The following is an 11,928-nucleotide window of genomic DNA, read 5'->3' as shown; positions in this document are numbered from 1 at the left end:
GTTGGATTATCTGTGAGTGGACTTTGTTTTTAAAGAATAATCTTTATTTTCAAAGATGAAAAGTTATGCGTAATGAGTTATTGGATTATTGAGTTCAATATATTATTTTATTTAAGTGTTTGAACCTGATATTGGTATGGGAGTATTGGAAGCATAATTGGATATTTATAGAATGTGTTTATGTTGAATTGATTTACGCCATTTTAAGGAGTTATTATCTACACTTGAATATGTGTTGGGTACATGGGGTTGTTGGTAAGAGATTATGGAATGAGAGTGGGTTATGGTTTATGTCAGTTTGGAGTAGCACTACCCTATGTACCTCTTTGAATTTGGAATACTGGAATTGGATACTTAGAATTAGATACTTGGATATGTCGGAACTTGGGGTGATGGGGTGTTTCCTAGACCCTTAGCAAGGTTAGTTTGGGCGCGTAGGACTTGTCACATACGCACAAGTATTAAGGATTCTGCTATGCGTGCTGGTAAGCCCAGTCCCCTTGTTGGATTGCTCGTTCCCTAGCCACATGGTCAATTGAGAATTCTTCCATGTGGTCTAGTCAAACAATCCCCGGGTACAAGTTTGATAGTGGTCATACTTATACATATACATTTGTTCTTATTTATCGGTGAGGATCCTTCCTCACTCGCAGTGCCAACGGGCACGCGTTTTGGGTGATAGTTGTTTAAGAAAAAGGGAAGAGTGTTGAGTGAGTTTGAATATTAGTAAACTATTATGGGATACGGATTTCAACTTAGTTTTATTGGATTATATACGAATATATCGAGTTTCAATTGCATGCTTTCTGCATCGTTATCCAAACGGTGGAGTTATTATATGTTGTTTTCAATATAACAAAACTTTGTTTTTGTGCAGTCGCAATTTTCTATTTTGCACCACCAAGGCAGTAGTTGAGCTGAGTTGAACGGCTGAGCCGAGATCTTAACTTCCAAACCCCGAGCTTCTGTAGGACAATCTTTTACTCGTTTTTATTCTCGTTGAACTTTATATTTTGTTTGTAAACTGAATTTCTTTAGATATGCTCTATTATCGCCCATGTTAGGGTTGAATGTAAGGTCGGAGGCCACTTATGTAAATTGCATGTTTCTACTATGTGCATGATGCTGGTTAGGTTTATAATTGTGTTTTAACAGGTTGAAAAATTTAGGAAATGTCCGTTTTTCAGGGGAACCTCTGCTGAAATTTATGTAGGAAGTCTCGTCCCTCTTAGTAAGTAGGCCCGACTGATGTTGGAAATACCACAATATCAGTAGCGGATTCAGAGGAATTTGAGGTGGGTCCTGTCATGTCTCTCCTCGAGAGAGTTGTGATATCTGGTGGCTGATGTTTTGTCTCTATTTCAACGGTGGTGGCATCAGCGACGCTGGTGGTAATTTTTGGGATGTGTTTCAATGGCGAAGAACTATGCTTGGTCATAGGAGGTTTTCTTTGTCAGGTTATAAGTTGAAATGGAGTGCTTCTCAAGGGTCCTTTTGTTGTTGTTTCTATGTTCCTCCTTCATGTTCTCTCCTAGTTTCTGCTACGGTATGCCTTACAGTTTGTGTGGGTGTCAAAGAACTATGATTTTACTCATGGAATGCTTCTTTTGATAGTTGGGATGTTCTGCGGTTCTCTCCTGTGGGTTTACTATTTGGGGTTTCTGCAGTCCTCTCATGTGGTCCACTGTGTTGGTCTCTAGTTGCCACTTTTTTGTGTAGTGTGTGGTTCTCATCGGAGGTCTTTGTGTTAGTTTTCATTTTTGATTTGTTCTTTTATTGTAATGGTCCAAAGTGACCTGAATTGGACTCTCTTGTTAGTCCATGACATGTGTGGTACTATTTCCTCCCTAGGGGTTTGTCCCATGAGGTTGTCCTAGGAAGGTTTTAAGGAGGCCACTGTATCATATCGCTCTTTGTACATCTTTGGTTTTACAAATGAATTCTCTTTCTCAAAATATATATATATATATATATTGTTATAAAACCAAGAATTGAGGAGAGAATTTAGGAGCAGAGAAACCATCAGATCAGTTTCTCTCTTCTGTATTATCTGTATATTTGTTACAAAGAAAGGGGGGGTATTTATAGGTAAAGCTACTTCTAATGGAGGTATGGAGGTGGGCTCCACTTTATATATTTACAACACTCCCCCTTGGAGACCACAAATGATACGGAATATGCCTCGTTAAAAACCTTGCCAGTAAAAACCCAGTGGGACAAAAACTGGTCAAAGGAAAAAAGAGTACATAATCATGTGTAACATAAAATTCTGTGTTTATTGACGCGCGTGCGACACTGCCTCGTTAAAACCTTGCCAGGAAAAACTCAGTGGGATAAAACCCTGGACGAAGGAAAAAGAGTACAGTGTTTGAAGATCTTTACTGATAGCACGCTCCCCCTGATGCTTGGCAAAATATCGTTAAGTCATACTGTTGATCACCTTTCTGAATATCGTAGTTGACACTGCTTCTGTGAGTCAATCTTGAGCGACACTGCCTCATTAAAACCTTATCAGGAAAAACCCAGTGGGATAAAAACCTGGATGAAGGAAAAAGAGTACAGTGTATGGAGGTCTTTATTAAAACCACGCTCCCTTTTGTGAATATCTCCCCCTGAAAAATTTATACTGATGGAAGGAAGAGTACAATAATTTGTATAGCATACTTCTGGATGCTCCCCCTAATTAATATCTCCTCCTGATGTCTTCATGACTATCTCACATCATCCCAAAATGATGGTGATGGAGTTGAGCCCTATCTGGAAAATATGATGTCCGGTCCAATATACTTCCGGAAAATCATTAAAGTGTCCAACGGATAATCCTCATAAAAATGCTTCAATACTTTCTTAGTATAAGCAAGAATCTCGTTGGTATAATGCTCGATCCTTAAGTCGAGACAAATATTTCTTGAACTCTTCAGAAGCTTTAATGTGTTGCAAACACATTATAATCAATGTACTCACTGAGGTAATTTATGCGTATTAATATTGAGTACAAATTTTGTGCTTCAAGCACATGTCCTTTAGGGACTTGCTTTATGCAATGTCAATCCTCTCAACGGATTTTGTTTAAAGGGGATTAAACTTTATGACACATTATATAGCTTTTACCCAGCTATTTATACATCTTTAGGAAATCGCTTCTGGCGATATGCTCCGTGCATTTAATAATCCTTAAAGATAATATGTTGGTCTCCGTAATTGTGTAATAAGGGGGGCACAATTGAATCTGTAAATATGGAGAAAAACCCAACATTCCTTGTTTCTGCCAGAAACAGTGTGTCATACAAAGTAGGTATATTCCCTTTTATTCCGAACACCCAAGTATAAATTTCAGTATTAACATCTTTTGGGGTTCGTACTGTGGGTTTGTTCTTTCACGTTCATTCTCATCTATAATGGAATTACCTCATTCCATTTTGGCCAATGATATTGTCGACATTTAATAATTGAACGTGGTTCCAATTAACACAGCCCATTGATGATTTGAGTAGCTACTCCAAAATCAAAAATTGTCATTCATCTATTCATGATCCCACCATTCTCATGTGCATGCGCATGCATCAATTATAAGCATTTATTTGCCTTTGGGTACCCAAGCCACTTCATGGGGCTTTTATTATGTGAGAATGTGGATTATAACCTCCATTGGAGCGTTATTTAGCAGTAGGGCGTGGATAATCTCCATTTAGGGAGTTGGAACATTTAGAACCCATATATCTGTCATGCTGAAGGCATGCCACAGATTAATGCATTCATGTCAATTAATTGCTGGGACCTTAACCCATATTATGGGACTTTAACCCATTTAATTTGCTACGCATTAGGCGTGCACAATATCAATATTGACATGTCAAAGGATTGTCCTTTCGGGACTTCAATCCACATCATTTGCTACGCAACAGGCGTGCATCATATTGATCACTGCTATACCCATATTCTGTTCTTATGGGACTTTAATCTGTGCAGTGTATTATCAATGTATCCAACTTACAATCTGTAAAATTTGAATTAATAATTCATGGATACATACAAGCCATTCTTTTGGAACAAACTTATCTCCCCATTTGGTTACCTTTCAGAATAAAATATCAAATAAGTATATAAGCATAAAATAACACAAGTATTGCTTACATCCTTAGGTGGGAGAAACTTTTCTCAAGTATCATTCAAGCTTGTATCGGCCCAGTAAATATAATGTAGCGCTTGATGATTTAGTTATATCCTGCAAGAGCAAAATCTCAACTCTTTTCTCTGTCAAAAACAAATAACCCTCAGAGTTAGGATCACTTCATGGATTCTTTCTTCAGATGTTCATTCTAAAGAAATAAAATCTCTTATGAACAGAGAGTTATAAAAAGAGAAAAAAATGCAAAAAAAATTGTGATATTGATTGCAAGAGAAGGTAAGCAATCAGGGAAGGAAGCTGGTGGGAGCAGACAACAAGCTCAGCAATCAAGGAAGGAAGCTGGTGGGAGCAAACAACAAGCTCTCATTTCTTCTAGTTTAGAAGAACTTCCGGAGATTAGAGCATAAGGTTGCCTTCACAGTTCCCTGATGTGGCGGAAACGTGATCAGGGATAGTCTCGCTTCCTGAATGGATGATCAGAGATAGTCTTGCTTCTCAGGCATATTGAGTGTTTACTGATAAGAAAAACAAGTAGATATCGCATCACTAGTTTTGGAGAAAACTGGATGTCTTCTGCAAAGAAAATTTCGTTAGTAACACATTTATACACAAATAAGAGGAATAGGTAGAACCGGTGAATTTCAAATTAACCATAAGAAAAATTGCGAGATTCTCGGGGTACTTTTGAAAAAGTAGCTCCGTGAAATCCGCAAAGCAAGATCGGTTTTTGACGAAAAATAATACTTTGAAAACGCCGAAAGTGCCGACAAACATTAATGGAGGCCGCGTGAAGTTTTGGAATCTGGAAAAGAAAAAGAGAATATGGGGATCCGAAAAGATATTGGGATCCTGAAAAACTGTAGCCATATTTCCTCTTATAGATATTGCCTTTGCAAAACTTGGAGCAACTGCGATTCAACTTAACTTCCTTCATTTTCTGAAACTTTAGTTTTCTTAAGACTTTCTTCGAAACCTTCTTAAAAATGGCTTCCTCTTCTTCCTGCCCAGATTATTTCAATTTAAATGATACTCCCACAACAACCAGTGACGCCCAAGTTTGGCGTCCATCCTTTGTATCCAAAAATCGTCATCTCACAGTTAATGATTCTGTGATGATGAATGATGCTACTGCTGTCATAGTAGCTAGGAATTTCATTACTCCAATGGATGAAATGCTGTTAACAGGGAGATCAGAGGAAGAGGCTATTGATGACTCAATGGCTTTTAGCATTCAGAGTGCTGCTTCTGTTTCTACCATGGCTGATCGTTTGCGTGCTAGAGCAAACGAGGTTCAGATTTTAACAACTGAAAATTCGTCTCTCCAAAGAATGCTTTATGAGTCTCAACAGGAGGTTGAGAAACTTAAAGGAGAGAATAATGCCTTGTTGAAACTGGTGAGTTCGTACTCTGTTGATACACTGAGAAGGCTAGACATGCTGCAGGTCTCCAATGAAAGAATTTTGGGAGACCACGAGAGGCTCATGGCTAAGCTTAAGAGGCGCCGTCCTCTTCCTTCAGAGGCTTCCAGAACATAATGTAATTTTATAGATTTTACAGGGCCTGCACCTTCATTGCAGGTGGAAAAAATCTATCTGTTGTATGTTCCCGTAATAATAATTGCGCACATTCTTAAACTTGCACCTGTGGTTTTTACGTCTTTTCAAAATGACGGTTTGGAACCTTGTGCCTTATAGGTTCAAATAACCACATCGACTCTCCCAAATTTCATATTTCAACGTATGGAACTTTTGCCTGGGCTAAACACAAACTCAGAATTTATTCGCCCTTCTCAAGTGGACATGAAATATGAATTGAGTAAAAGCCACGCTAATATCTCATATATTTGAATCCATGTGCTTCCGGCCCAGATATAACAAAATATGTGGGAAGCCTCAATTCATCGTTTTCTTATGCCAAAGAAATATGTGGTGTACCACAATTTGCAATAATACCTCAAGGATTGTCCATTTAACTGTTGGAACTTTAGGTTCTCAACACTGTTAGATTTTGAACTTCGGGCCAAAATCACATATTCTCATGGTATGGACATTTTTACAATTTTCTGTACATTTTTCTGGACTTCAAGTCCTTACATAATTGTCCATATCTTGAGGAACTTCTGGCATCTCATTTAATTGCTCATTCATGAGTTTAAGGAACTGCAGGTTCCCTTTTTGAATATAGTGACGGTTTACCCAAAATGGTTAATATTTATGCATACATCACTATTCATGTATACGGCACTATTCATGTGTACAGTACATTTGCCAGTACAGTTATCATCCATGTGTATGGCATTATGAACCAATACGGTACTGTTACATCATTAAGGAACCCCAGGTCCTTATTCACATGTCAGGGATCAATGACCCTTAAGTCCAATCACATGTTTACAAATATAGTACCGGAGAGACTGCCAGCTCTCATATTAACATCATCATCAAGGATTTTCAAGTCCTGATGTAATTGTATGATGAGGATCAAGGAACTTCTGGTCCTGATCTGCATACTGTAAAAAAAAAAAACTCATCATGCAGCACATTTAATCCATAAAATAAATTGCTGGTAAATAAATTACCTGTATGGACGATAAACCCGCACCACACTTTAAATAAATGTAAATGTGCGGTAAAATTAATTCATAAATTAAACTGCTTGCTGTATGGACGTTAATTCCGCACCATACTTTAAATAAAAGGAAATATAAAGTATGAGGGTTAATTCCACATCATACTTTTAATAAAAGTAAATGTGCAGAAAGTAAATTCATAAAGTATGAGGGTTAATTCCTCATCATACTTTAAGTAAAAGTAAATGTGCAGTAAAGTAAATTCATAAAGTATGAGGGTTAATTCCTCATCATACTTTAAGTAAAAGTAAATGTGCGATAAAATAAATTACTTGCTATATGGACGTTAATTCCGCACCATATCTTAAATAAAATTAAATGTGCGGTAAAGTAAATTCATAAAGTATGAGGGTTAATTCCACATCATACTTTGAGTAAAAGTAAATTTACGATAAAGTAAACGTGCTTGTATGGGCACTAATTCTGCTCCATACATTTAAATAAAAGTAAAGGCGTGGACGATAAACCCGCACCACCCTTTTAAATAAATACTGTTGTATGGGTAATAAACCTACACCATACAGTAAATAAAATAAATGTGCGGTAAAGTAAATTTCATAAAGTATGAGGGTCAATTCCACATCATACTTTAAGTAAAAGTAAATTTGCGATAAAGTAAAGGCAATTATTTATGGGTTCATATCAACACCACAATCAAATAATATAATATTATATTAAATCATTTTATAAAGTGGAAGTCATAATTACCCCGACCGAAGTGCACGTTAAGATTCCAAAGGCAAGAGACCAAGTGGGTGGCTTTTATTTATTTATTTATTTATTTTTATTGTTTATCCGACCCCAGCCAATTGTTGTTTGCACTTGCCATTTTGGAAAGCAAACTCACGGCCCACTTGCAAGTTGCAAGTCCATGCTATTGTTTTAGATGTTTCGGTGGGTTTTCACATGCTTTCCATTAGACTGATCCACGTTCACCGCACCAATCAACTTGCTGTATCCCACTAGGCTCGATCTCCAGTGCCTTGTATCCCACTAGGCTCAATCATTTCTCTGTACAGATCATTACCCTCTCTTGTGCGTTCTCCCACACCAGCAAACACTGAGAAACCACCATGAGCCTTTGCTACGTTGTTGGTGAGACTAAGATCCTCAAAACGAGATCGTGGAAGTAGAAGTGCAGACGGGTCAGCTTCTGTTTTGGGATAAGTGGCAAATGACTGCTTGTACAGAGCCTCAAATCCACCCCCTGTAATTGCTTTGGCTGTCACATTCATCTTCCCCCACGCAGCTCCAGTCACCGATGTCCCAGTTTTCAGGTTGTGCCAGATGTTGTTGGCCATGGACTAGGCCCTGTTGCTCCAGGAGTTGAAGACGAATTCACTGAGGAGCAGAGTTAGACTGAACCAGAGCAAAACAGAGAGGATTGAACAAGAGTTGAGCGTAGCAAGAGCGATGGGCGCTAGGTATCTCACGTGATGATCCCAGGCCCTACAAGAATCTGATGAAGGTGTTATGCAATGCAAACACCTCTGAAGGATTCAAGCCTACCCGAGACGTCTCACTGCCAGAATATAACCTCAAAGCCTACGAACTTGGACCGCCCCGTTTTGGCGAACGCCCTTCTCAGCGTCCAATCCTTGCCTTCTTTGCTGGTGCAGCCCATGGAGACATCAGAAGCATCAGTGTTCCATTGTATTGCTGCAAGATCTGCTCAGCCGCACTGCTGCTGAGGTGTAGTTCTCGTCCATCCACGGCAACAAGTCACCGATCCAGAGCGAGCGGATCTCATCGGGGCCAGGATTCTGTATGGTCGCGTACTGTTGCTGAGGTGCCGGCTGGGCCCACCCAGCCTGTGTCGGAGGGGCTTGGCCGAAAACTCATCTCCTCGGGGGAAACGAAGAAGAGCAGAGGAGTAAGCTCTGTGTGGCCTATCAGCTCTGTGAGGGACTGACAGAGAGAGAGAGAAAGATAGAAAAGGAATGAGAGTTCTGGATTTCATCAGGGAATTCAGCTGGTATTTTTGAAAGTGAATTCGTGCTGATAACGTGTTATAAAACCAAGAATTGAGGAGAGAATTTAGGAGCAGAGAAACCATCAGATCAGTTTCTCTCTTCTGTATTATCTGTATATTTGTTACAAAGAAAGGGGGGGTATTTATAGGTAAAGCTACTTCTAATGGAGGTATGGAGGTGGGCTCCACTTTATATATTTACAACATATATATATATATCAAGGATTTACAAAAAGTCAGTAAACTTGACAACGAAACAGTAGAATTTTCATGCTGCACAACAACTGTCCCTATTAGTAGTATTCCTATGATGAAAATAATATCCTTATTCAATTTGTTATTGATTAAGCAGAAAAAGTAGAAAAATAGGATAAATTAATCAAGTAGTGCGCAATACCTCTTCCACACACTACTTAAAGAATGAATTAATAAATTAGAAAATTTAAGTACAAGCGATAGTCTAAACTAAAGGGGAGGGGGATTTCTAACACACACACAAAACTAAGATGCTATGGGGGTGTGAACTTGGAGTTTTTATAAAAAATAGCCAAAATTTACCCCATACTTTCATAAATGTCAGTTTTTATAAAAAATTTCAAAAATAGCCAAAAACTTACTTAAAAATACTCAAATGCCCTCAAAACTAAAACCCACAAAAACCTAAAAAAGCAAAACATGAAAATTGTAATCTATGTTTTCATTTGATTTTAAACATAAAAACTCCCCTATGTTAGTATCTATTGTCTCTGTCATTGGGCTTGAAGCTTTGGTATTATTTGTTGTTGTCAGCCATGTTGATGCTATCACCATTGGAGGCCACGCACAACCCCTTGTTAGCCATATATGGACTTCAAAGTTGCTAATGAGATTCCGATATGAACTTTAACATTGCGGAGATGAATCAATAACTCTATGAGTGCCTTGTTAAATATACAATACAAATATATGGCTTATTAGAGATAATTAAGTAATTAGATAATGGAGATGAAGGAGATCATAGAACAAAAGCTTTGCTTCAACTCAATGTTGGGTGGATGCAGTACTCAGACTAGCTAGGAATGAAGTCATATTCATGGTTCAACTCCTCCAATGATATAACATGGGATCAAACCTTTGTTTTTATATATGTTTAAAATCAAATTGAAAACAAAGATTGCATGTTTTTTAAAAAGTTTTTGTGGGTTTTTACTTAGGAGGGCGTTTGAGTAATTTTAGGTGAGGTTTTTTGCTATTTTTGAAAATTTTTGCAAAAACTGACATTTATGAAAGTAGGGGGTAAATTTTGGCTATTTTTAATAAAAACTCGTGAACTTGAGACCTCTTGTTTGCAAGTCAAGTCCATTTTCAATAAACTGTCTTTTTAAGGGGGGAAAAAAATAACTTTAGGAACTAATAATCATACAAGAAAAAGTAAAATAAATCAATTAAAAAATAGCAAATGGAACTTTTCAGGAGAAAAGGAAAAGAAATAATAAGATCTTAGTACCCAATTTTTGCAGTTTTCCCCATTTATGGCTAAAATACGTAATGTGGGCCAAATATAGGATGGTTTTATGAGATAATCCTGATATTGCCAAAATATGGCTAACATATGCTTATTTGGAAGAAAATAAATATAAGTAGCAATTATATTTTTTGATATGATTTGTCAAGTATCTCCATGTAGCTATAGCATGAATTATTATGTGACCAGAAGTCTTGCACGCCAAGTAATCTTGCCCACCAAATAATGTTGGCCACCAAGGGATCATCCACTATATAAAGAGGTCAAGAGACAACAAAGAGACACATCAACTATCTCAAAAACACAACAACTACAATATGTTTCCTACATAATTCTTATAGGCTTGCTAGTTCCGACTCTGGTATCGATTTCCAATTGATGTGACATTCTAGCTGTGATTGTTCTCATCTCTTGCCCAAGTTCTTATCATCTTGTGGCTTACCTTTAGAGTTCTGACAGGCTATAACCAAGTTCTTCGAAGAAGTTGGACTTTCCAAGTGTTCTGACAATTTTCCGGGCGATTTCAAGCAACCTCTAGTGGTGATAGTCGTGGTTCCGACCAGACCTTGATGTTCTAGCACCTTTTGCTGCTTTCTTTTGCTTTGTTTTTATTCTTGTACTAGGAAAATAATAAAGTCCTCATTTGTCTTGTGGCATAAAAAAAAACCAATCTGATCCTGTTCCCCTTTCATAGCACAGTGGTTAGATTATAAGTCATTTTTTAGAAGGGCATATTATTAATATTAGTCTCGATCTCTTGGACTACAGGGGTCTAAGAGATTTTTGGTCACTCACCGTTGGATGTAAATTCAACGATTCACTCACTCTTGCACTCCTTTTAAGAAACTTTTTTGAACCATTGAATTAATATCCAACGGTGGACACCTTTCATATTATAATTTTTTGTTAATTAAAAATCATTCCATCTAAAGTATGTTCGTGCCAATTCTACCTAAATACTGGAAAAAGTCTTAATTAGTATATTCACGTATATATTTTTGAAACAAGGTATGAGTCAAGTAGTCAAACAGCCAATATAATGACTAGATACCAAGTCTAGAACATGCAGTGGCGGAAGTAGGGCCACTCTTACCCAGGGAAGTTTTGGGGAAAAAAAAACTTATAAAGACTTATTTTAAATATTTCCCATTAGGTAATAACCTAATAAAGTTTAGAAAGTCCAATTTTTTTTTTTTATACATAAATTTTGTTATAAGGTAGCTTCCCATTAAAATAAAAGAACATGTCAGTTTGACATCCTTATCTCAAACTTGTTAAAACATTTCTTCGCAACAAGATAAAAAATGAGATTCTAGTGAATTTTATGATTGTCTACATTGGTCATTAAAATTTAAACTAATAACTTTAACTAGCCTACCTGTTGAAAAATTTCTGGTTCCGCTCTTTAGAACATGGGACTGTAAAAATGCCAACTTATAGGGCTATGGGAGCAGAACTCAGAGGTTCCTTGATTGACATTCAGTTATTTTCATGGAAACCGTCAAACTATTACTAAGTGCTCAAAGAAAGTATGATAGTTAATTTAGCAAGATAATAACATAATTATAATAGTGTTTCGATGTTTCCGACAATAGTAAAAGAGACGGCCATATACTACTATAATATAGCTAAACCACGACACAAAATAAACAACGGTACACCTTAAAAACGTCGTTGTGTTTTAAATGACGACG

The sequence above is a fragment of the Prunus persica genome, chromosome G4 (assembly GCF_000346465.2).
Source record: "Prunus persica cultivar Lovell chromosome G4, Prunus_persica_NCBIv2, whole genome shotgun sequence".
Classification (NCBI taxonomy): Eukaryota; Viridiplantae; Streptophyta; class Magnoliopsida; order Rosales; family Rosaceae; genus Prunus; species Prunus persica.
This window is presented reverse-complemented; position numbering follows the sequence as displayed.